Raw genomic sequence first — 13,609 nt, forward strand, 5'->3', positions numbered from 1 at the left:
GTTGGGAACATAGGCTGGCATTATGCAAATATTGGGGCGTACACCCCGACTGTTACGTAACAGTCGGTGTTATGTTGAGATTTGCCTGTTCTTCGGAGGTCGTTTAAACAAATGAGATTTATATAAGAAGGAGGAAACAATGGGGTTTGAGACTCACTGTATGTCTTTTCCATATACTGAACTCTTGTTATTTAACTATGCCAAGGTAAATTCAATTTTTGAATAGGGCACCTTTAATATTCCTTCTATCAGTTTTTATTTGTGCATTGGTTTTTGTTACATCATTTGGATATTTCACAACTCATTTGTAAATGTCATGTCAAGTCAGTTATATCTAGTGCTTTTCACAATATTTACTGTTTCATAATCAGCTTAATCAGAATATTGTGTGCTTCAAATCCCTCCACTTAGCAAGTCATGGGCAATGTGGCATGGAAAAATAAACAGTCAAGTAAAATGAGATCGTTAATAGCCATCAACTTCCAGCGGCCATAAAGGCACGGCCGCCATTGCATACTTGATGCTGTGCTGAAGAAAAGGAGGGGAAAAGGTGAAAGTGTGAAACCAGAGTGAGTCCAGAGTAAATTAAAGTAGAGTCTCACGTGCGGTTAGAAAGAGATATCTTTGCACGAGACAGACTGTAACTTAAGATAAGCTGTTAAATTTTTACATGGAAATCTGATCATATTAAAATGGCTACACTAATTATTAATGCCTCAAAAGCAACTGCATTGTCATCTTAGAGTTAATATACTTCAATAGCCCTCATTACAGGTGCACACGTGCGCGCACGCACACACATACACACGCACAAACAAACACCTGTTTCCTGAAAAGCCCACATGCTCTGTAAGTGTGTGCTTTATGTACTTTACAGTATGTTTAGTTGTGCTGTTGCTATGTTTTGGGTGTGATATAATGCTGTGTACTGCAGAGTTTAATTGCATACAGTTAATTTAGGCTGTGAAAACATCCTGAGATCACATCTGTGTACTTCTTTGCTTTGAGGGAGCTTAGAAAATTCTCAAGGGTGGTCCTGTGTGTCTGTGTGATTTTTAAGCACGTGTAGTATGTCTCTATAGACAAAAAGAAGAGAACCGCCTTTATTTTCTGTGCAGTATGCTACGATCTGCGATGGTGTTGGGACAGTGAACAGTGTTGGGGAAGCCACTTTGGAACTGTACCTTGACAAATTGCATGCTACTCTTAATTTAACCCAACAGTGAGGACCTTATTTCTAGGAAAAAATATTTAAAATATATATTGGTCCCTGCATATTTTGAGGTCAAGTGACCTGGTGTAAAAACACTAGTATCAACTCACCACACTTAAAATGGCTGCATGCTGTGGGAAAGCTGCTGAGCCTGAAGTAAAATTTGATATCTTTTATATGTTATTTTCATAGGAGATACAAACTATAAAATTGAAAATAAAGGCAAGAAAAATGTGAAGTTGTAGTCCTATCTTTTGAGGATAATATATTGATTTCTAACTTCCCGCCGTTTTATAGATACAACTTCTGTCAAGCCACTCTTCAGAAAAAGAAGTTAAGCGGGCAAAATATACATTACTATAACACTTAAGGATAATTATGATAATTTCACTGAATCATATCTGATAATAAATAATAATAATCATTAGATTATATGATTAAGTGAAAAAGAGCAGTATTGAGGCTATCTAGCACAAAAGCAATAAGGATATCAGGGTTTCTAAGAGACTTCCAAACGCTTGATTTTCTCCACTGTATTTTACCTTCAGCTACTCCTGGGGGTTATTCCAGAAAGCAGGTAATGTGACATACCTGGGTATGTTTAAGGTTGAGTAAATGGATTACCTCAACTTTGGAGTTAACTTTCAGGGTATAAGTAGCCATAGTAACTTGCTTTCAAATGCTGGTTCTTTTCCAGGGTTATTTTACTTTATATATATATATATATATATATATATATATATATATATATATATATATCGGCTGTCATATTAGTTGCTATAGTTACCATCATTGAACACACCTGCAGGTAGCTACTCATTGTTCTGTGTATTTAAGATCTTGGTTTTCAGTTATGTGTTGTTAGTCGTTGTATGCTGTTGGTGGAGCATGTTTGTATTTTGTGTCTGATGTTCCTGTTTATTCATGTGGAGTTTTTTCATTAAATGTGCGTGTGAGTGGATTCTCTCTCTGCCTCGTCTCAGTATTGTTACAGAACGACTAACCAACTATGAATCCAGCCACACAGATCATGCGCCTTCGTCAGGGGAAATGGATGATTGAGGAATATACCATGGATTTTATTGAACTGGCATGCTTAACTAGTCTGGCTATCACCAGACCAAGCTCAATTTAAAATTGAACATTGAGTTACCGAGCGAAATCAAATCGGCAGCAGATCAGGCTGGGTTTACCCAGACTAATGCTTAACTTCAATGGACACGGTATGTCTTATGATTTTTTTTTTTTTCATGGGGGTCTTTCTGAGCCGGTTATGCCATTACATGACCCTAATTGGACTCTGGAACATCATATGAATTTGGCATTACAACTAAGCGGCTCTGATTTTACTGTGGGTGTTGTGGAGGAGGAATGTGACATCCACTCTGTACCTGCTACACAAGTCTCCAATTGTCACAGCAACCACCTCAAAGTCCCGTCCCAAGATGGCCGCCATTCTAGAGCCTCGTCACATCTCAGCAGATCTTCCAGAGCCCTAAGCCGAGATGGCTGCCACGCCTGAGCCCTCAAAGATTGCAACACTGGCCATTATGGCCACAGCCACTTAGTAGGTGTGGGCTCCGCACATATCGGCTCCAATCCCTGAGCCCGCTCCAGTCCATGAATCCGCTCTAGCCTATGAGTCCGCTCCAGAGCCCGCTCCAGCCCATGAGTCCGCTCCAGTTCCACTTCCAGAATCCAGCCTCGTAATCTGTGTTTCCTATCTGCCTTGATACGACCACAGAGGTTGCCCCTGAATTCTCTGTCTGCTCTGATGCGACCACGGAGGTCATCCCCGAGTTTCCTGTCTGCCTCGACATGACCATAGAGGCCATACTGGAACTGCCTGTTTGCCTCGACGCGACCACAGAGGTCGTTCCTGAACTGCCTGCCTCAACATGACCAAAGAGGACATTCTAGACAGAGCATTGGAGGGCATTTCTGAGCCCCCTGCCTGTCCTGTTATGGCCCTAGTGGCCAATGCTAACCTGTCTGTGCTTCATGTTTCAGTTTCACCTGATCAGCCATGGTGGTTTCCAGAATTACCAGATCTGCTGTGGTGGTCGTCTGCTCCACCTTGGGGGTCTTCAAGCTCATCTGCACTGCTGTAGTGGTCGTCTGCTCCACCTTGGGGGGTCTTCAAGCCCATCTGCACTGCTGTAGTGGTCGTCTGTTCCACCTTGGGGGTCTTTAAGCCAATCTGCACTGCTGTGGTGGTCGTCTGTTCCGCCGTGGGGGTCTTCAAGCCTGTCTGCCTGGAAACCTTCTGTTCAGCCTGCACCGCATTGGTCACCTGCCTGGTCTGCGCTGCCTCGGTCATCTGCTCAGCCTGCTCCACCCTGGCCATCTGCCTTGCCTCAGTCTCCAGGCCTTCGTCCGCTGGCCCTCCATCCTACCCCCTGGTCCACCTCCGCTCCGCCTCCCTCCTGGACTTTTCTGATCTTGGTTGGAGCATCTGGAAGCCGCTCCTTAGGAGGGGGGGCTATGTCATGATCACCAGTTGCCTGTGAAATCCACTAGAGGGCACTCCACCAAGAACTTTCACCATTTCATTAAGGACTTCACTTCCCATCATCCTTTGCCTGGACTCATCAACCATGATTACTTTCAGATGTGTCTCATTTGTCATTAAACTCATTTACTGTCTTTATAAGCCTGGTTCACTCAGTCATTCTTTGTGAGGTTTTATAAGAGTCAACTGCATTTCTGGGCGTTCCTGCACTGTAAATTCTAACAAGTTCAGTTTACTTAAAAAAAAGTTTGGAAACCGATTGCCTTATTTTTGCAATGCAAACTTAAAGGGAAAACTGAAGTTAAGTTAATAATCTATTAAAAGTAAAGAAATTTAACTCTTCCCAAGTAAATTAAGTAATAAATATCAAGTTAGTTTAATGTCAATTCTAGTTAACATACTCTAGAATATTTACTAATCTTACTTAAGATTTAATAGTAAGATTACACGAGAAATTCCATTTAACTAACAGTGTTATATTGTGTTCTGCAAATCTGCCATTTTATGCTACGTAGACTTAAAAAAACTATGTGCAATCGGTTTCCACATTTTCTTCAAGTAAAGTGAAAGAAGAATATATGTTGTACTGACAAAAGCTTTGTTAGTATAGTTCACTTACACGAGAGTACTACTAACTAAAAGAAGAACTGTAGAGAGTACTTAATTTACTTTAAATAAAATTTTATTGTCACCATTGTTGTGGTTTGTATGCTGAATGTTGAGATCTGTGTGTGGCTCAAGTGGTCAGCTGTAAGCTACTGTTACAGACACTCAATTAAAAGTTTAACAAGATGTTGATAACATAATGTTAGTACAAACATTTTAAAACGTTACTACTGAATACGAAAATGAAACATCTAACAAACAACATTCAGTTAGAATCATGGTAAGTAAAAAAAAAAAAACTTTTTAGGAAAATCAACATCAAACTAATTGATCTTAACTTGGGGTTTCTGTGTAAACAAGCCATTAATAGACAGCAAGAATAGCTTTTACTTTTATTTCACCGAAGTAGATCCACTCTGCAAACATAACGTTGAATCCTCAGTCAGTGTGATTCTGCACTGTGTGGAGGGATGTCTTGGCATGTCTTGAATTTTTTTTTTTGTAATTTTACTTAAATTACATTAGTTATGGGAACTATCTGTTGTAAAATTTCAGCCACAATTACAAATTTGTAGTAAAGTCAACATTTTGGTTAAAATCAAGTATTTCTATATCAAGTAAGGAATACTATTTGAATTTACAGTGTGTGTTTATTGGTTCTGACCCTGTTGCCTGTGTTCTGGATCTATTTGTTTCCCTGCGTTCCTGCCTTGGTATCTGTGTTTTTTTTGTTTGTTTTTTTTTTGACTGCTTGTTTGTGTTTGGACCTGTTGACTGTTTTTCGATTACCCTTCTAATAAACTATTAGATCCTCAATCTTCGAGTCTCAGAGCAGTTTGACACATTCTGTCTTATATTAAAGCACAGGTAACACTTTGCAATAAGGTTTATTAGTTAACATGAACCATTAATGAACTGCACTTATACAGCATTTATTAATCTTAGTAAATGTTGAAATTAACAAATTATTAAAATCTTGTTAACATTAGTTAATGCGCTGTGAACTAACATGAACAAACAATGAACAACTGCAGTTTCATTAACTAACGTTAACGAAGATTTGTAAATACAGTAACAAATATATGGCTCATGGTTGGTTTATGTTAATACATTAATGTTTAACTAATGAACCTTATTGTAACGTGTTACCAAAGCATACTTGTAACTCACTTTCCCCTTGTGTAAGTGTGGATGTGTGAGAGAGCTATCAGTGATGTGATGGATATCAAGAGGGTGATATGAGGCCCCCTTGAATAACAGCCAAGAAGCCGTTTGAGAGTGTGGATGTTCTTATTGGCTGTTGATTTTTTTTTTTTTTTTTTTTTTTGGAAGTGTGATGATGCTCTGATTGGATGTTGAATGTTTTCAGGCAGGGCGCTGATGTTCTGATTGGCTGGGTCCCAGCAGGCAAGGCACACCTGAGACCGAATGTTGAGTGTCTGTGGGCTGCAGCGGGCACAGTGGAAAAATACAGAATCCGACTCTGCCAACTGTGAATAGGTTCACTTGGAGATGTGCATAAACACAGGCACACAAACACACCAAAATGATCATAGAACACAAAAATGTATTCAGAATCTATCCAACACCTTTGAAGTATAATATGATTGTGTGCTTGAGAGCAATTAAGCCACTGTCAGCGTTGCATGTTATTTTGATCACACAGTGCCCTACATTTTCCTGTCCTTTACATATGTGCATCTGAAAAGAAATTATCATAAGTATTAGCAAATGAAAAGCAAAAAATACACCCTGGGCCTGGTTAGACAAGAAGGACTGCAGTTTCAATACCAAAACAAAACCCATAATTCTATTCTATGTAGTCTCTTTTGCGCCCAATGGAAGTGCATTGTATTTTTTTTTTTAATTTGCAACAATGATAAATTGATTACTGAGATTTACTATTTTCAGATTATTTGGAAATATGAAATCTACAAGTCCTAAGCAGCTTTAAAAACTATTTTTACATTTTCTGAAGAAAATATGGTTGGTGTTTGCCATGCAAAACTTTTGTGTTTTTTTTTTTTAACTCATTGCTGAGTGGTTGCCAGGGTGTTGCTAAGCAGTTGCTATCTAGGTCGCTAGGGTTTTCTGGGTGGTTGGTTGCTATGATATTCTTTTCTCTATTTATACTCAGTCCCCTCTTTCAATGTCTATGTGATATTTTTTCCCATTTTATCATCCACTATTCTAAAATTGTAATTGCAATTCTCTGCTCAAGGGGCTGCACTATTTTAGGTCTATTGCACAAACAATGCATATTATGGAAAAGTGTAGGGTTAGAAGTTTAGGATAAACCCTTAACTCTAAGTATGAGCAATATATATATATATATATATATATATATATATATATATATATATATATATATATATATATATAACCTATTTATAATCTGGTTGAAGAAGGAACCAGAGGTTATGGATCTTTGGTTAGGTGAGGTCATTGCATTCATAAAGATAGATAATGCAACATGTATGAAAACAGAATTTTAGAATTACCATAAGCCACTATGTGCAACCTACTAAGAACTTGGTAAACCACAGCCTGCAATCTAGTAAGTCTCTCGACAATGTCTCCTACATCTAATATCAAGTTACTTTCAATCTGGCAACAGTAGACCATTAAAACCTACTTTATGACTGTGTCTGATACTAATAATACATGACCTGTCCATCTGTCCTGTGCAGTTATATGCAACAATCCTGATTGTCCCAATACCAGAAGAGACAAAATGGAACCAAACTAGAAAGAATAAAAATGAAAATTAAAAATAGAGGGAAAGGTAAGTAAGATGGCATGTGATAATACATTTGATGCAAGATAAATGGAGACAGGCAAGGCCACAGAGGATGGTGGCGACACAGCTGAGTAAAAGAAAGGCTCCATCAAAGTGTATCAGAGAAAAGAAACTGTAGGAGAGAGACAAACTAGAGCGGAGAGGTCAGCGTGACATAACAGACAGACTGAATTTTTGCAGGGAGTCATGATTACATGGAAGGACAGAACAGAGAAGATCTCAAGCACAGAGAATAGACCTACCAATGTTGTGTTTAAGATGGTCAAAACAGGTGTTCCCTAGAGACCCTAACCCTCTAGAGCCTGATTTGGCCATGTTTTGTTGTATATGTTGTACATAGACACTTAGACGTGCATGCACAGAATTTTGCTTAGGTGAACTTCAACAAAAACAAACAAACAAACAAAAATACAGAATGTCATGATATCATGCACAAAACTCACTGCAGCACAATCTTACATACTGTACTTCCCTCTATAATGAGTTTTGCAGAACACACTGGCTACTTTTGGAGGTATAACAGGACATACAAAATCAAAATGCCGAATCATTTTTAAAGGAATGTTCCGGGTTCAATGCAATAACTATATGGCATGTTGCGGATTACCAAATTCCGACTGTGACTAAAATGATTTTTTTTTTTTTAAATGCACTCAGAATGAAAGTCTAATGAGCAAGGCATTCCAGAATATTTTTAAACCAGAAATGTTCCGCTTGTTCATATTTGTTTTCTCTTGTTTTTTTTTAAAGAAAAAAGACATTTCTATCAAATATGCAAATATATAGTACATTATGTACATTTTCTTTCACATTTTTGTGATAATAATGACCAATCATGTCAAAAAATTATTATTTTTTTTTTTGATATAGGCTAATTTATTTAACATTTAATATTAACATTTAGCCATTGCAAAAAAGGACAATAATAAAATTACACATTTCCCTTTTATCAATAATTATTCTCTCCCTCTGTGTTTCTGTAGGTTTGAGCATGTGGTCTATTCTCAAGCCATTACAAGTTGGAACACAGTGTTCTAGACAAGAGTTTCCCATGTGAGTAATCAACACTGCACATTTCTTCATTTTAAAATGGATGACAAAACCAGGCAAAACATTGCATTGCTCTCAGATTTCAAAAAAGACATGAGACTGGTTTATTGAGTTGCTGACCAATGAAAAGATTTAGAGATAGACAAACAGATAACATAACACACAAAAAAGAATACTACGCTCTGTGCCAGAGATGGCCTTTAGTGTGCCAGTTTAAATATAAACATGGTAACCCCCCATGAAAGGGCACGCAAAAATACAGAGCAATTTAGCAGTGATACAGTCATGCTCACACAAAGGGAATAAACCCCGTGATTTATCCAACAGCCCACACAGACATCCAGCCTCCACATCCACACATCACTCACCCATAACCACCCACACATCAAACATCCAACACAAATGCCACCCACCCCTCTCGTCCCTCCAAGCACACCTGTCTGTTCTTCTCTGTTATCCCTGACGGCCATGAACTCTGGGCATTAGTTGCTCACTTAGTCAATGTTTTTTATTGCATTAGATTACAAATGTTCAGGTTACTTTTAAAAGTAATGCGTTACAATAATGTGTTACTCCCTAAAAAAGTAAGTAATTGCATTATTTAGTAACTTTTTATGGAAAGTAATGTGTTACGTTACTTTTGCATTACTTTTTATCACCTGGGCTTAAAAATAACAAAAAAAAGTTAAATTTTTTGCAAATATAAAGGCCCTTTTACACCAAAAGTGAAATGAATAAGCCTCAGGCTGAAGGAAGAGCAAATTCATGTCTGTATTGTTAATAAAGTGAGATTAAATACATAAAGTGTACATGTAGTATATGTATATTCTGAATTTGCATTTCGCTGTTTTTATTCATTTTGTGGAATACTGAATCTGTTTTTGTGCAAGTGAGATGGGTAAATGCATGTTCACATTTAGTCTACAACTACAATGTCCATGATGTTTACACAGCGCACACAATGCCTCTGCACCTCTCTTCCGATTTCTCTCAACATGGGTACAGCAAATAAATGGGAAAACAAAGTAACTTGTGTTACTTATTTATTTATTTATTTATTTTAAAAAAAGCATCTCAGATATTTTGTTGTAAATTTAAAAGTAATGCATTACTTTACTACTTGAAAAAAGTAATCTGATTACATAGCTTGCATTATTTGTAATGCTTTACCCCAACACTGCAAATGTTCAACAAAGTGGTTCAGTATATCACCAAAAGAAGTTTGCTAGGTATTAAATGATAAAACAATCATGTTGCACTCCTTTATACCATGCAAAATGAAAAAAAAAAAAAAAAAAAAAAAAAGCATTTGGCACTTTCTGGTTATCATACAGCCACTAAAATGACTAGTTGGTTAAAAGTCATTACAAAAATATTATATTTGTATTTTAAAATATGTATGCATATGCCACATAGTTTGTTATTTTGTTCTCTAATGAAATGAAATGTATTATTTCCAAGTGTTGTTTATATATTCAAATACTTTTGGGGGGCAATCTATATTTAAAAGCATCATAGACACAAGGGGAATTATCTCATGCAGATATGATTTCATGCATTGCTAAGGAAAGTAGTAGCTGAGATGTGATTTCATGAATTGTTATTCTGACATATTGGTTTTATTTATCTTCCATGTATAATGTGATAGGTTAGAGGAGACTATGTAAAAGGGTGTGGGAATAAAGGAGGGAGATGCGTAAGAGGGAAGCAGAAATAGAAAGGGACATGGAAACAGCAAACCTCACTTTAACATAAGTGGGATCCCCCCAAAGTCCCCTCCTCTTTTCATTCAACAGTCTTTCAGTTTCCCCTTTCATCCCCTCGTAGGCGCAGCGTGTATCTAGGAAAAGAATATAGGTCTCTCTATGTATGTGTGTGTGCAGGCCTATGATGGTGTTTTATGGATTATAAGAGTCAACAACAGTGATTTTCCTGATATGCCATATAAGGTTATTCAACAATTAGTTTCAATTTGTAACAATGCAATTTATTGCTATTTTACATTTCATCAAATTGGTCTCAGCAAATCTCATTTGTATGTTTTTGTACAATCTGCTTACGCCCCAGTGGCGGTTAGGTTTAGGGGTGGGGTTAAGGGAGGGGCTTCATGCTTCCTTTTTTAAAAATCATACATTTTTTTTACAAAGTCGCCACCTCATAAAATAGTTGTTTTTCCGTGAGATTGGGTTGGGTTATTCGTTTACTACATACACAGCTCAAATACTACTCATTCAAGGATACAGTCAGTTGAGGAGGGTGCACGAAAGATATTTAGTGCCCTACTGATTATCGGCCGATATCAGAGATAGAGATGTATTGGATATTTAATTGTGCATGCTCAGTTTCCCTATTTTTACATTTGCATCATCTCATGTTAAACCTTTTCAGCTTTAAATCAGCTTGGTTTTTTTTAGCAAATATAAAAAACATACAGTATATGTGTCACTCATGGCCTAATGGTTAAAGAGTCAAACTGGTGACCTGAAGGTTGCAGGTTCGATTCTCAATACCAACATGAAATGACTGAGGTGCCCTTGAGCAAAGCAAGTGGCTGACCGGTACTCCGGGGGGGTGTGTCCATGGTTTGCAGTGTGTGTTATTGTGTTCACTACTCAGTGCCCCTAATGTGTATGCACTAACTATACATTTATTCACAAAAGATGCAGTAAAAACAGTAAAGACATTTATAATGTCACAGATGACTTTCTTTTTCAAACAAATTCTATTTTCAAACAGTTAATTTATTAAAGAATATTCCTATTTCAAAAAATAATACTCATATACAATATTACTTTAATTGATTCAACACATTTTAGCAGTTCTGTATCTTTCACTAGTGCTCTTTCTTTCTCATTCACTCACACACTTCTCTACCATATTTCTTTTCATCTTGTTTATCCTATAGCTAAACACACAGGACCTGTTTCCAATCCTCTTAACACTCTTGGCAGCTACATGCAGGTTCCAGCGTATGTGTGCGCGTGCACACACGTGTGTTTGTGTAATCAGATCTCAATCTTCAGAAAGATCCGACATTAACAGGAGATGAGTGACTCATAGTGGTCAGTGAGAACACAAGATCAGATGGATGCCAACACACAGACACACACACACACACACACACCAGCAGAACACACCTCGTTCACACTGCCTGCATGGCATGGACACAGCTGATTATAATCTCAGGCCAGAATTTTTTTTCTGTATTCATTGTTGGAACCTTGTGTTATACTCTTGTTGTAAAAGTTATCCTTAATTAAGTTTATTGAACATATTTTTTGTCAGACAACAGGGGGTGGGGGGGTCAGGGGGTTGTATACAATACTAAATGTGAATAATAAATGCAACTGAATAATACATGCAACTAACCATATATTTGAACATAGTAAAGACAGCACAATAAATAAGCTTTCATTTACATATTCTTTAAATTTAATTAGATATTTTATTTAAGCAATTGAGAAAATGCTTTTGATGTTTTGTTTTTCACATTTACAATCTCACATTTTACAACTATTTATGTGAAAAACTTCCTTTGTGAGATTATCCAGCCCCCTGGCTTAAGACCAACAGGTTTAGGGGCCAATATGAGCGCAGCCTTTTCTGAAGTGGAGCATGCGGTTCCAAATTGGGTACAAGAAAAGTGGCTTGGGAACAGCGATCAAAAAGTCAATCATAATGTTCCAATTAAATGTAGGTCACCTCCTATAAAACGCTTTCAAAGCCTCTAATGATTAAGAAGTGACTTTATTTTACAGAAAACCAACTCTAATATCACTGCTATTCAAGCTATTCATAAAATTCAGCTAATTATACATCACATTCTCTTTCCATGAACTGTGCAGAGAAAATCAGCTTTCAACACCTTCTCCATGATGGCTGCTTTAAGCTTCACGTCTCACATGAGAGCTGAAAAAACGGGGTTACGTGTTCCTTGAACTCCCTGGGAATCTGGATTGATGATAGGGAGATCTGTAGGAGGTTAGAGATCATGATCCTTTTCAGTTCACTATGTAAGAGGTTAATTGAGTGTGTATTTCCAAGTCGGTGTCAGTGCCAGTTTTCTTGGCAATGATGTCTATCGGTTTAGGGTTACAGCTGATGAGCCATGCTGAAAATGAAACGTTGGTTGACGAATCCTTGCACTTGGTTTACTCGCAGCAATGTATGTATGTTAAAATGCCTCGGCTCCTAGGCCATATCTGAACTTGAAATAACACTCTAGGGTATCGTTATTGACGTCATTATCAACCTCCCAAGTTTGGTGAAGTCATCCGAGTGCCTAGAAGACCCTTTGGATTGTTTGGAAGGTCTGGACGTCACACAGCCAGAATCAAAGCCAGGGTTTAGATACCAGAGGAGAGGGTGTGTGAAGGGAGATACCAACGCTGTATGGGTTTTCCCCTTTAGAAGGGAAACCTCTCCTCTTATGCAATGCAGAAGTAAGAAGTCTGTATTACTTTATCACAGTGCTGATTTTAACATTTAGTTAAAATTAATTTTTGTATTTATATTTTGGATATTTTTACATTTGAGATTACCTTTGTTGTGACATAACACTCACTTTAAATTCATCTTTAAAGCTAATCTTTAATTCATATCTTCAAATCATATTTATCTTTATCGATATCAGCCAAAATTATAATTTTTGTGCATCCCCAATGTTAATCTCATGTTTGGTTCAAATATCCTGAATGCATTTCAAATGAAGAAACAACATTTGAAAGAAATATAATTGAATTCAGTACTTGAATGTTTAATACTTGAGGTTAAGAGTTTGTTCAACTGGGAGGAATAGATAAGGTTCACGAGTTCATAAAATCTTAGCGTAAATGGTAAACAGATTTGGCTTGCTGTCTGCTATAGAGGGGCTCGGAAAGAATATCCTACTCGAGCTCCGATTGCCCCCCATAACAGGCAAAATTAGTACAAAAAAGAGGAGAAGGGGAGGAGGAGGGATGCCAAAAAAACTAACAACAGGAAGAGGTAAGATGCTAGTTTTATACCTTGGTATTAATTGGTAGATTAGATGGGCGTACTCCTCCCGAAATTACTTTTATTAACTTCACTAATATTTAATAATGGCAATAAGGTCACAACTGTAAAACACACAGAGGACTAGCTTTCTATGTGAAAGGTTAGTCAAACCTGAAAATAGCATCACTAATGACTTTGTCAATACACAACACTTTTAATCAATAGCAGTTTGGCTGTAGTTAGTAGGTATAGTGCATAAAACCTGGGTCACTGGCATCGGCCCGGTTAGCTCTGAATTATACATGTTAGGATAGGCCAGAGACAAGGTCATTCTTTGAAAGTGGAACCTAGTAACACTAACCTGCCAACACAAGCAGGGAAAATGAGCACACACACTTACACATGCACTGACACGAATACACTTACACAGTGGCACAAAGAAAGTCAAACA

Source organism: Megalobrama amblycephala, linkage group LG8, assembly GCF_018812025.1.
Source record: "Megalobrama amblycephala isolate DHTTF-2021 linkage group LG8, ASM1881202v1, whole genome shotgun sequence".
In the NCBI taxonomy this organism is placed as follows: Eukaryota; Metazoa; Chordata; class Actinopteri; order Cypriniformes; family Xenocyprididae; genus Megalobrama; species Megalobrama amblycephala.